Here is an 11559-nt window from a genome sequence, read left to right on the forward strand (position 1 = left end):
GTTCTATCGCTATGGTATGTTTCCTATTGAAGTAGCCCCAAGCAGAGACTGACGAAAATCACTTACAATAAAAGGGGTTCCCAACTTCCAAAAAACTACGAGTTTCCTGAAATCTCAGCAAACATTTTTTCACCCAATCCTGATGATACTTTCAGGTATTGATCAGTACACCAATTCCCCATGGCTCACCAAATTTTGTTCTTCTAGGATATTCCGTTCGTTTGCAGTGTCCATTTTCATTTTTAGGTTTCACTCTGTTTTTTCTTCTATGGATACATGTAGATTGAACTCTAAATCAAACACGGTTTGTGCTAGGTCTTTGAAACTTTGCACAATAAAGTAGTTCCAAGTTCTATCTCTCTGGTTTGTTTCCTATTGAAGTAGCCCCAAGCAGAGACTGACGAGAATCACTATCATTGAAAGGGGTTGCCAAGCTTCCAAAAAACTACAAATTTCCTGAAATATCAGCACACATTTCTTCATCTAATCCTGATGATAGTTGTAGATAATGATCAGTACACCAATCCCACGTCGCTCAACAAATTTCTTTCTTCTAGGTTAAACCGTCGTTTGCAGTAACCATTTTCATTTGTAGGTTTCACTCTGTTTTCTCCTGTATGGATACATATAGTTGGAACTCTAAATCAAACACGGTTTGTGCTAGCTCTTGGAAACTTGGTACTATAAAGTAGTGCCTACTTGTATCTGTGGTTTGTTTCCATTGAAGTAGCCACAAGCTGAGACTGACGAGAATCACTTTCATTGAAAGCGGTTGCCAAGCTTCCAAAAAACTATGAATTTCCTGAAATCTCAGCAAACATTTTTTCACCCAATCTTGATGATACTTGCAGGTAATATCAGTACACCCATCCCACTTGGTGCCGCACTCTGGCTTGGCACAATTCAGGAGCCACTTGTCAAAAGAAACTAACTTTATTTTTAGAAATACAAACGCCAAGCAAAACAGCTTCAAAGGAAAAAACCCTCAGAGCCCAACTGCCACCACCGGCTTCCACAAGCCTCTCCCCACACAAACCACTCCACCTCCCACAATCCTCCTGCTTTGAAGCCGATTGGGTGGGTCGTATGGGCGGAGCCTAAGAAGTCCCCCAATGTGCACTTCCGTAGTCTGAAGTGCAGGGAAACAGCCCAATGAACATCACCACAGAGGAGCCAATTAGCTAGATGTTGCTGGGGCCGCTGTGAGCCAATCATCAGCTGGCAGCTGGAAGTTTGCTGGCAGCTGGCAGTTTGCTGGGGCCCCTTTGGCTGAGGCTCTCAACATCTCCGCCTCTCTGTTTAAACAATAAGCATGTGGCTTAGGGACCGTGCCTGCCTTAGGTTGTCCAATACTACATATGGTCCTTACCCGTCTTCGGATGAGCTGACCTCAGGGCGTCAGCCTCCTGTCTTAGGTTGGTACCATTGTAATTGGATCTTACCCGTCATTGACTACCGGTCCAGTATACAGCCACACCTGTGGAGAGGTACCAGCGGTGGTGTGAGGTTCTTTGCCTCACCTCTGTTGGCCCCCAAATAGCTGAACGCTCATGACAAGCAGAAGGGAGGAAGATATACCAAGCCAATTGACCGATGACATCATCAGCAAAAATACTCCAACACTACCACAAGTCGCTGCACCAACAGATAGTTCACAATCCATACAAGTGAGTTTACAATGCATACAGTTGACACATAGTTTAGGCAAGTTTTGTAAGCGGTTCAGTGATGGCTATTGCAGAAACTGTAGATTAGTTTTATCTTTGTCTTCACCGGCACAGGGATGAAGATAGGAATTCTGGCAATAATGGCTAAAGAAAAAATTATATAACATTCTAGAAGGTACTAAAAGAAAACAATTTTCTTAACAATTTACATTGTCTTCACTGGCACTGGGATGAAGATAGAAATTCTGGCAATAATGGCTAAAGAAAACATTGTGTAACATTCCAGAAGGCACTAAAATAAAACAATTTTCTTAACAATTTACATTATCTTCACTGGCACTGGGATGAAGATAGAAATTCTGGCAATAATGGCTAAAGAAAACATTGTGTAACATTCCAGAAGGCACTAAAAGAAAACGATTTTCTTAACAATTTACATTATCTTCACCGGCACTGGGATGAAGATAGGAATTTTGGCTATAATGGTTAATATTAATAATTGTGTAACATTCTAGAAGGCACTAAAAGAAAACAATTTTCTTAACAATTTACATTATCTTGAAAAGAATTATTAAATATAATGAAAAGGATAGGTGAAAGTAAACAAACAGATCTGTTAACCTCCTTTTTTGTTTATATATTAAAATAATTCTTAACAGTTATTTACCCAATTTAAATTAAACCATTTAAATCACGTGAATAAAAAAAAATTTTTGGATCCATTTTTTTTATGAGCGCTCAACATATATGATATATGGACATACGTACATTCAAACATATAACACAAAACACAAGTGTGCACACATAATATAATACATACAACACATAACATAATAGTAAAGGCCTTATAACTTTTTACACGTGAAATCTCCACTGCAATGTTTAAAAACTCTATAGTCAAAAAAAAATAGAACTCATCAGCAAAACATTAACCTAGGTCTGTATGAGCTCAAAAAATCAAAATAGAACTTCATGATATGGGAAAGGGCAATAATAAAACAGATATTGAAAAAAGCATCCTGGTTCTGTCGCAGATGTAAGGATAGCCAAATTGGAGTTTTGGATATCAGCTGTTATGGATTTTAGCCAAATCATCTTCTTTTTGGTCTGTAGAATTCGCTTTAGTTTATCTCTCTGTAATCCAAATTGGCTGCTGTTCTCCCTGTGGAAACACACAAACAGACCCCCGACTCCAGACAATCACTGGGTCAGGATTTTAGTTAATCTCTCCGGAATCCAAATCGGATGCTGTTCTTCCTGTGGAAACATATAAACAGGCCCCCGACTCCAGACAATCACTGGGTCAGGACCTTGGTTAATCTCTCTGGAATCCAAATCGGCTGCTGTTCTTCCTGTGGAAACACACAAACAGACCCCCGACTCCAGAAAATTACTGGGTCAGGACCTTTCCATTGTCCTGTTAGAATATCTTTCCAAAGTACCTTGGGCTTATGTACATTTTTTGGACACATATGCCTTTCTGCAGCACTAAGTCCTGATGAATCCAAATTTAAAAAGTTTAGAGTAAAGAGGGTTATTTTAAGTTTATCTTTGGGCAATATATACCCCTTCCCAATTCCGTCTTTTTGCTTTAATAAGTACATTTTAATAGTTTGATGAGCTCTTTCAAATATGCCTTGTCCCTGTGGATTGTATGGGATTCCTGTTATATGAGTAATGCCAAATGATGAGCAAAATTGTTTAAAAGAAGTCTACGTATAACCAGGGGCATTATCTGTTTTTAACTGTTTTGGAATGCCCATAGTGGCAAAATTTTGTAAGCAATGAGCTATAACATCTTTAGTTTTTTCTCCGGCATGAAGGGAGCCCATCAAAAATCCAGAAGAAGTATCAACTGTAACATGCAAATATTTTAATTTTCCAAATTCTGCAAGTGTGTGACGTCCATCTGCCAAATATGGTTAGGTATCAGTCCTCTAGGATTGACTCCAAGATTAACTTGTGGTAAAAAGGTCACACAATTTTGACATTGTTTTATTATTTGTCTAGCTTGTTCCTTAGTTATTTTAAAACGCTTTTGTAAACTATTTGCATTGACGTGGAACCTTTTATGAAAACTTATAGCTTCTTCTAGTATAGAGAAAATATGTATGTCATGTGTAGTTTTATCTGCTAAATCATTGCCCAAACTAAGGGCTCCAGGCAATCCTGTATGTGCCCTGATATGTCCTATAAAGAATGGATCTTTTCTGTCCCAGATTAAACTTTGTATAGTGGAAAACAAAGAGAAAACAGTAGAAGAAGGCGAAATCCTACCAGCATCTTCAAGGGATACTATAGCATTAACTATATACTGACTATCAGAAAATAAATTAAATACAGAATCTTTAAACATCACAAAAGTTTGTAATACTGCATTAAGCTCTACCTTTTGAGCTGATTGTTTGGGTACTAAAAATGTAAAAGTTCGATCAGGTGTAACTATTGCTACTGTACCATTATTTGACCCATCAGTGAATATATTTGGAGCATTCATGATAGGTGTTTTTCTTGTCATTTTTGGAAAAATTACAGGATGCAATGACCAAAAAGACAATAAAGGATTAGATGGTAAGTGGTTATCAAATGAAACATTAGATTTGCACATGATTATTGCCCAAGTATTTAACTCATTAGCTAATTCATCAATTTGATTCAAAGTATATCGAGTAATAATTTTATTAGGAGAAATTCCAAACAATGCCTTTGCTGTTTTTATTCCTTTGAGTATTAATTGTCCTACAGCCTCAGGATACCTAGTAAGAATAGTGTTAGGAGAATAAGATAACTGTATCCATAATAATGGACCTTCTTGCCAAAATACTCCTGTAGGAATATTTTTTGTTGATAGTACAATAAATAATAAAGGCAAACGTATATCAATTCTATCCAAATGCATATTTTCCATATATGTTTCAATGATTTTTATTGCCTTTCTTGCTTCAGGCGTCAACATTCGGGGTGAATTTGGATCTGATGGACCTTTTAGGATATCAAATAAAGGTCCCAATTCTCCTGTTGGAATACCTAGAGAAGGCCTTATCCAATTTATGTCTCCTAATAACTTTTGAAAGTCATTAAGTGATTTGAGTTGATCTACTTGTATTTGAATTTTTGGTGGACGGACCATGGTTGAGGATAATAGAACTCCCAAATAATTAATTGGAAAATTGAATTGTACTTTATCTATTGCTATCTCTAGATTATAATTTTTTAATAAGTTTGTAAGTGTGGCATAACATTCTAGCAATGTGTTTTTAGCTTTGTGTGCTAATAATATGTCATCCATATAGTGAAATATTTGTAGCTCAGGATTTTGATTTCTAAGTGGCGGGATTACTTTGTTAACATAAATTTGACACATAGTTGGGCTGTTAGCCATCCCTTGAGGGAGTACTTTCCACTCATATCTCTGATCAGGACCTTCATGATTTAGTGCAGGGATAGTAATGCAAAATGTGGACTATCCTCAGGATGAATTGGAATTGAAAAAAAAAACAATCTTTAATATCTATAACTAAAACATACCAAGTTTTTGGCAAAGCAGACAACTGAGGAATCCCCGATTGAGCAGGTCCCATAATGACCATTTCATTATTAATGGCTCTTAAATCTTGCAATAATCTCCATTTACCAGATTTCTTTTTGATGACAAAAATGGGAGTATTATGGGGAGATACAGAAGGTTGTATATGTCCTTCCGCTAATTGTTGTTTGACCAGATCATGGGCTACTTGTATCTTTTCTTTAGTCAAGGGCCACTGAGGAACCCATACTGGTCTTTCTGATTTCCAGGTAATTTTTATTGTCTCAGTGGTCCTTTGTGAAAATCCAACCCATGTCTGTCTGTTCCTTGATTTATTTGTATTGGTGCTGCTATACCTTGTTCTTGTTTTTCTAATCTTTTTCCTTTCCTAAAACCTTGTCTATCCATAATAGTGGGTGCATTTTGATTGATATTATTTGTTAATGTCAAACTTAATTGATCTAAGACATCTCGTCCCCATAAATTTACAGGAAGATGATCCAGTACATATGGCTGTATAGTTCCTTCACATCCTTCAGGATCCTTCCAATCTAATACCATTGCACTTTTATCGGGATTATTCGCCACTCCTAGGCCTCGAAGCGTTTGAGTGGCTTGTTGTAATGGCCAATGTTTTGGCCATTCTTGACGAGAGATAATGCTAAGGTCTGCACCTGTATCCAGTAGCCCATTAAATTCATGTCCTTGAATATTTAGTTTTAGCATGGGGCGAGAATCTAAATTTAAAGAAAGCATAGCCCAATCTACACCTGTGCTAGCTCTTTGAAACTTGGCACAATAAAGTAGTTCCAAGTTCTATCGCTATGGTTAGTTTCCTATTGAAGTAGCCCCAAGCAGAGATTGACGAGAATCACTTTTATTGAAAGGGGTTGCCAAGCTTCCAAAAAACTACGAGTTTCCTGAAATCTCAGCTTACACTTTTTAACCCAATCTTGATGATACTTGCAGTTAATGATCAGTACACCAATCCCACTTGGCTCACCAAATTTCGTTGTTCAAGTTTAAACCGATCGATTGCAGTAAACGTATTCATGTTTAGGTTTCACTCTGTTTTCTCCTATACGGATACATGTAAATTGAACACTAAATCAAACACGGTTTGTGCTAGCTGTTTGAAACTTGGCACAATAAAATAGTTCCATGTGCTATCGCTATGGTTTCTTTCATATTGAAATAGAACCAAGCAGAGACTGACAAGAATGACTTTCATTGAAAGGGATTGCAAAGCTTCCAAAAAAGTACGAGTTTCCTGAAATATCAGCACACATTTTTTCACTTAATCCTCATGATACTTGCAGATAATGATCAGTACACCAATCCCACTTGGCTCACCAAATTTCGATCTTCTTGGTTTAAATGTTCGTTTGTAGTAACCGTTTTCATTTTTAGATTTCACTCTGGTTTCTCCTATATGGATACATGTAGATTGAACTCGAAATCAAAGACGGTTTATGCAAGCTCTTTGAAACTTCGCACAATAAATAGTTCCAAGTTCTATCACTATGGTTTGTTTCCTATTGAAGTAGCCCCAAGCACAGACTGACGAGAATCACTTTCATTGAAAGGGGGTGCCAAGCTTCCAAAAAACTACGAGTTTCCTGAAATCTCAGCACACATTTTTCACCCAATCTTGATGATACCTGCAGGTAATGATCAGTATACCAATCCCACGTGGCTCACCAAATCTCGTTCTTCTAGGTTAAACTCTTCGTTTCCAGTAACCGTTTTCATTTTTAGGTTTCACTCTGTCTTCTCCTATATGGATACATGTTGATTGAACAGTAAATCAAACACGGTTTGTGGTAGCTCTTTGAAACTTGGCACAATAAAGTAGTTCCAAGTTCTATCGCTATGGTTTGTTTCCTATTGAAGTAGCCCCAAGCAGAGACTGATGAAAATCACTATCATTGAAAGGGGTTGCCAAGCGTCCCAAAAAACTACGAGTTTCTTGGAATCTCAGCAAACAAGTTTACACCCAATCTTGATGATACTTGCAGGTAATGATCAGTATACCAATCCCACTTGGCTCACCAAATTTCGTTCTTCTAGGTTAAACCGTTCGTTTGCAGTAACCGTTTTCATTTGTAGGTTTCACTCTGTTTTTTCCTATATGGATACATGTAGATTGAACTCTAAATCAAACACGGTTTGTGCTACCACTTTGAATCTTGGCCCAATGAAGTAGTTCCAAGTTCTATCTCTATGGTGTGTTTCCTATTGAAGTAGCCCCAATCACAGACTGACGAGAATCATATTTTTTCACCCAATCTTCATGATACTTGCCGATAATGATCAGTACACGAATCCCACTTGGCTCACCAAATTTCGTTCTTCTAGGTTAAACCATTTGTTTGCAGTAACCGTTTTCAATTTTAGGTTTCACTGTGTTTTCCCCTTTATGGATACATGTAGATTGAACTCTAAATCAAAAACGGTTTGTGCTAACTCTTTGAAACTTGGCAAAATAAAATAGTTCCATGTTCTATCGCTATGGTTTGTTTCCTATTGAAGTAGCCCCAATCACAGACTTACGAGAATCATATTTTTTCACCCAATCTTCATAATACTTGCCGATAATGATCCGTACACCAATCCCACTTGGCTCACCAAATTTCGTTCTTCTAGGTTCACCCGTTCGTTTGCAGTAACCGTTTTCATTTTTAGGTTTCACTCTGTTTTCTCCTATATGGATACATGTAGTTGGAACTCTAAATCAAACACGGTTTGTGCTATCTCTTTGAAACATGGCACAATAAAGTAGTTCCAAGTTCTATCTCTATGGTTTGTTTCCTATTGAAGTAGGCCCAAGCAGAGACTGACGAGAATCATTTTCATTGAAAGGGGTTGCCAAGCTTCCAAACAACTACGAGTTTCCTGAAATCTCAGCAAACATTTTTTCACCCAATCTTGGTGATACTCGCAAGTAATGACCAGTACACCAATCCCACTTGGCTCACCAAATTTCGTTCTTCTAGGTTCACCCGTTCGTTTGCAGTAACCGTTTTCATTTTTAGGTTTCACTCTGTTTTCTCCTATATGGATACATGTAGTTGGAACTCTAAATCAAACACGGTTTCTGCTACCTCTTTGAAACTTGGCACAATAAATAGTTCCAAGTACTATATCTATGGTTTGTTTCCTATTGAAGTAGCCCCAAGCAGACACTGACGAGAATCACTTTCATTGAAAGTGGTTGGCAAGCTTCCAAAAAACTACGAGATTCCTGAAATCTCAGCAAACATTTTTTCACCCAATCTTGATGATACTTGCAGGTAATGATCAGTACACCAATCCCACTAGGCTCACCATATTTCGTTCTTCTAGGTTCACCCGTTCGTTTGCAGAAACCGTGTTCATTATTAGGTTTCACTCTCTTTTCTCCTATATGGATACATGTACTTGGAAGTATAATCAAACACGGTTTGTGCTACCTCTTTGAAACTTGTCAAAATAAGGTAGTTCCAACTTCTATCTCTATGGTTTGTTTCCTATTGATGTAACCCCAAGCTGACACTGACGAGAATCACTTTCATTGAAAGGGGTTGCCAAGCTTCCAAACAACTACAAGTTTCCTGAAATCTCAGCAAACATTTTTTGACCCAATCTTCATGATACGTCCAGGTAATGATCAGTACACCAATCCCACTTGGCTCACCAAATTTCGTTCTTCTAGTTTCACTGGTTCGTTTGCCATAACCGTTTCAATTTTTAGGATTTACTCTGCTTTCTCCTACATGGATACATTTATTTGGATCTCTAAATCAAACACGGTTTGTGCTAGCTCTTTGAAACTTGGCACAATAAAGTAGTTCCAAGATCTATCTCTATGGTTTGTTTCCTATTGAAGTAGGCCAAAGCAGAGACTGACGAGAATCACTTTCATTGAAAGGGGTTGCTAAGCTTCCAAAAAACTACGAGTTTCCTGAAATCTCAGCAAACATTTTTTCACCCAAACTTGATGATACATGCAGGTAATGATCAGTACACCAATCCCACTTGGCTCACCAAATTTCGTTCTTCTAGTTTCACCCGTTCATTTGCAGTAACCGTTTTCATTTTTAGGTTTCACTCTGTTTTCTCCTATATGGATACATGTAGTTGGAACGGTAATCAAACAGGGTTTGTGCTAGCTCTTTGAAACTTGGCACAATAAATAGTTCCAAGTTCTATCTCTATATTTTGTTTCCTATTGAAGTAGCCCCAAGCAGACACTGACGAGAATCACAATCATTGAAAGGGGTTGCCAAGCTTCCAGAATACTACGAGTTTCCTGAAATCTCAGCAAACATTTTTTCACCCAATCTTGATGATACTTGCAGGTAATGATCAGTCCACCAATCCCACTTGGCTCACCAAATTTCGTTCTTCTAGGTTCACCCATTCGTTTGCAATAACCGTTTTCATTTTTAGGTTTCACTCTGTTTTCTCCTTTATGAATACATGTTCTTGGAACTGTAATCAAACTCGGTTTGTGCTAGCTCTTTGAAACTTGGCACAATAAAGTAGTTCCAAGTTCTATCTCTGGTTTGTTTCCTATTGAAGTAGCCCCAAGCAGACACTGACTAGAATCACTTTCATTGAAAGGGGTTGCCAAGCTTCCAAAAAACTACGAGTTTCCTGAAATCTCAGCAAACATTTTTTCACCCAATCTTGATGATACTTGCAGGACATGATCAGTACACCAATCCCACTTGGCTCACCAAATTTCGTTCTTCTAGGTTCACCAGTTCGTTTGCATTAACCGTTTTCATTATTAGGTTTCACTCTGTTTTCTCCTATATGGATACATGTAGTTGGAACTCTAAATCAAACACGGTTTCTGCTACCTCTTTGAAACTTGGCACAATAAAGTAGTTCCTAGTTCTATCTCTATGGTTTATTTCCTATTGAAGTAGCCCCAAGCAGAAACAAAGGAGAATCACTTTCATTGAAAGGGGTTGCCAAGCTTCCAAAAACTACGAGTTTCCTGAAATCTCAGCAAACATTTTTTCACCCAGTCTTCATGATACTTGCACGTAATGATCAGTACACCAATCCCACTTGGCTCACCATATTTCATTCTTCTAGGGTCACCCGTTCCTTTGCAGTAATCGTTTATATTATTAGGTTTCACTCTGTTTTCTCCTATATGGATACATGTAGTTGGAACTGTAATCAAACACGGTTTGTGGAGGCTCTATGGAACTTGGCACAATAAAGTAGTTCCAAGTTCTATCTCTATGGTTTATTTCCTATTGAAGTAGGCCCAAGAAGAGACTGACGAGAATCACTTTCATTGAAAGGGGTTGCCAAGCTTCCAAAATACTACGAGTTTCCTGAAATCTCAGCAAACATTTTTTTCACCCAATCTTGATGATACTTGCAGGTAATGATCAGTACTCCAATCCCACTTGGCTCACCAAATTTCCTTCTTCTAGGTTCACCCGTTCATTTGCAGTAACCGTTTTCATTTTTAGGTTTCACTGTGTTTTCTCCTATATGGATACATGTAGTTGGAACTGCAATCAAACACAGTTTGTGGTAGCTCTTTGAATCTTGGCACAATAAAGTAGTTCCAAGTTCTATCTCTATGGTTTATTTCCTATTGAAGTAGCCCCAAGCAGAGACTGACGAGAATCACTTTCATTGAAAGGGGTTGCCAAGCTTCCAAACAACTACGAGTTTCCTGAAATCTCAGCAAATATTTTTTCACCCAATCTTGATGATACTTGCATGTAATGATCACTACACCAATCCCACTTGGCTCACCAAATTTCGTTCTTCTAGGTTCACCCGTTCGTTTGCAGTAACCGTTTTCATTTTTACGTTTCACTCTGTTTTCTCCTATGTGGATACATGTAGTTGGAACTCTAAATCAAACAAGGTTTCTGCTGCCTCTTTGAAACTTGGCACAATAAATAGTTCCAAGTACTATGTCTATGGTTTGTTTCCTATTGAAGTAGCCCCAAGCAGAGAGTGACGAGACTCACTTTCAATGAAAGGGGTTGCCAAGCTTCCAAAAAACTACGAGATTCCTGAAATCTCAGCAAACAGCAGGCAACCAGGAAAATGCATGAGCACTTTAAAAGCATCTTAATGTTTACACTCAGTCAAATATGCCTCAATCCTAATGAAACCATTTGAAAAGAGTTGTCAACATGAAAAGTTTCTGAAATCTGCTGGTTTGTGGATCACTGCAAATCCATATGAGTCCATGGCTAAATACATAAGTAAAAATAGAAATCTAATAATGAGCATTTTCTTAAGACTTATGTCCTGAAAACATTGCCCTATGTGCTTTGATAACTAAATGATCATTTAATCATACCTTTAGCAACACTTGAGGTTGATAAAGAACTGTGGAAC

This window comes from Urocitellus parryii, unplaced genomic scaffold, assembly GCF_045843805.1.
Source record: "Urocitellus parryii isolate mUroPar1 unplaced genomic scaffold, mUroPar1.hap1 Scaffold_342, whole genome shotgun sequence".
Taxonomy (NCBI): domain Eukaryota; kingdom Metazoa; phylum Chordata; class Mammalia; order Rodentia; family Sciuridae; genus Urocitellus; species Urocitellus parryii.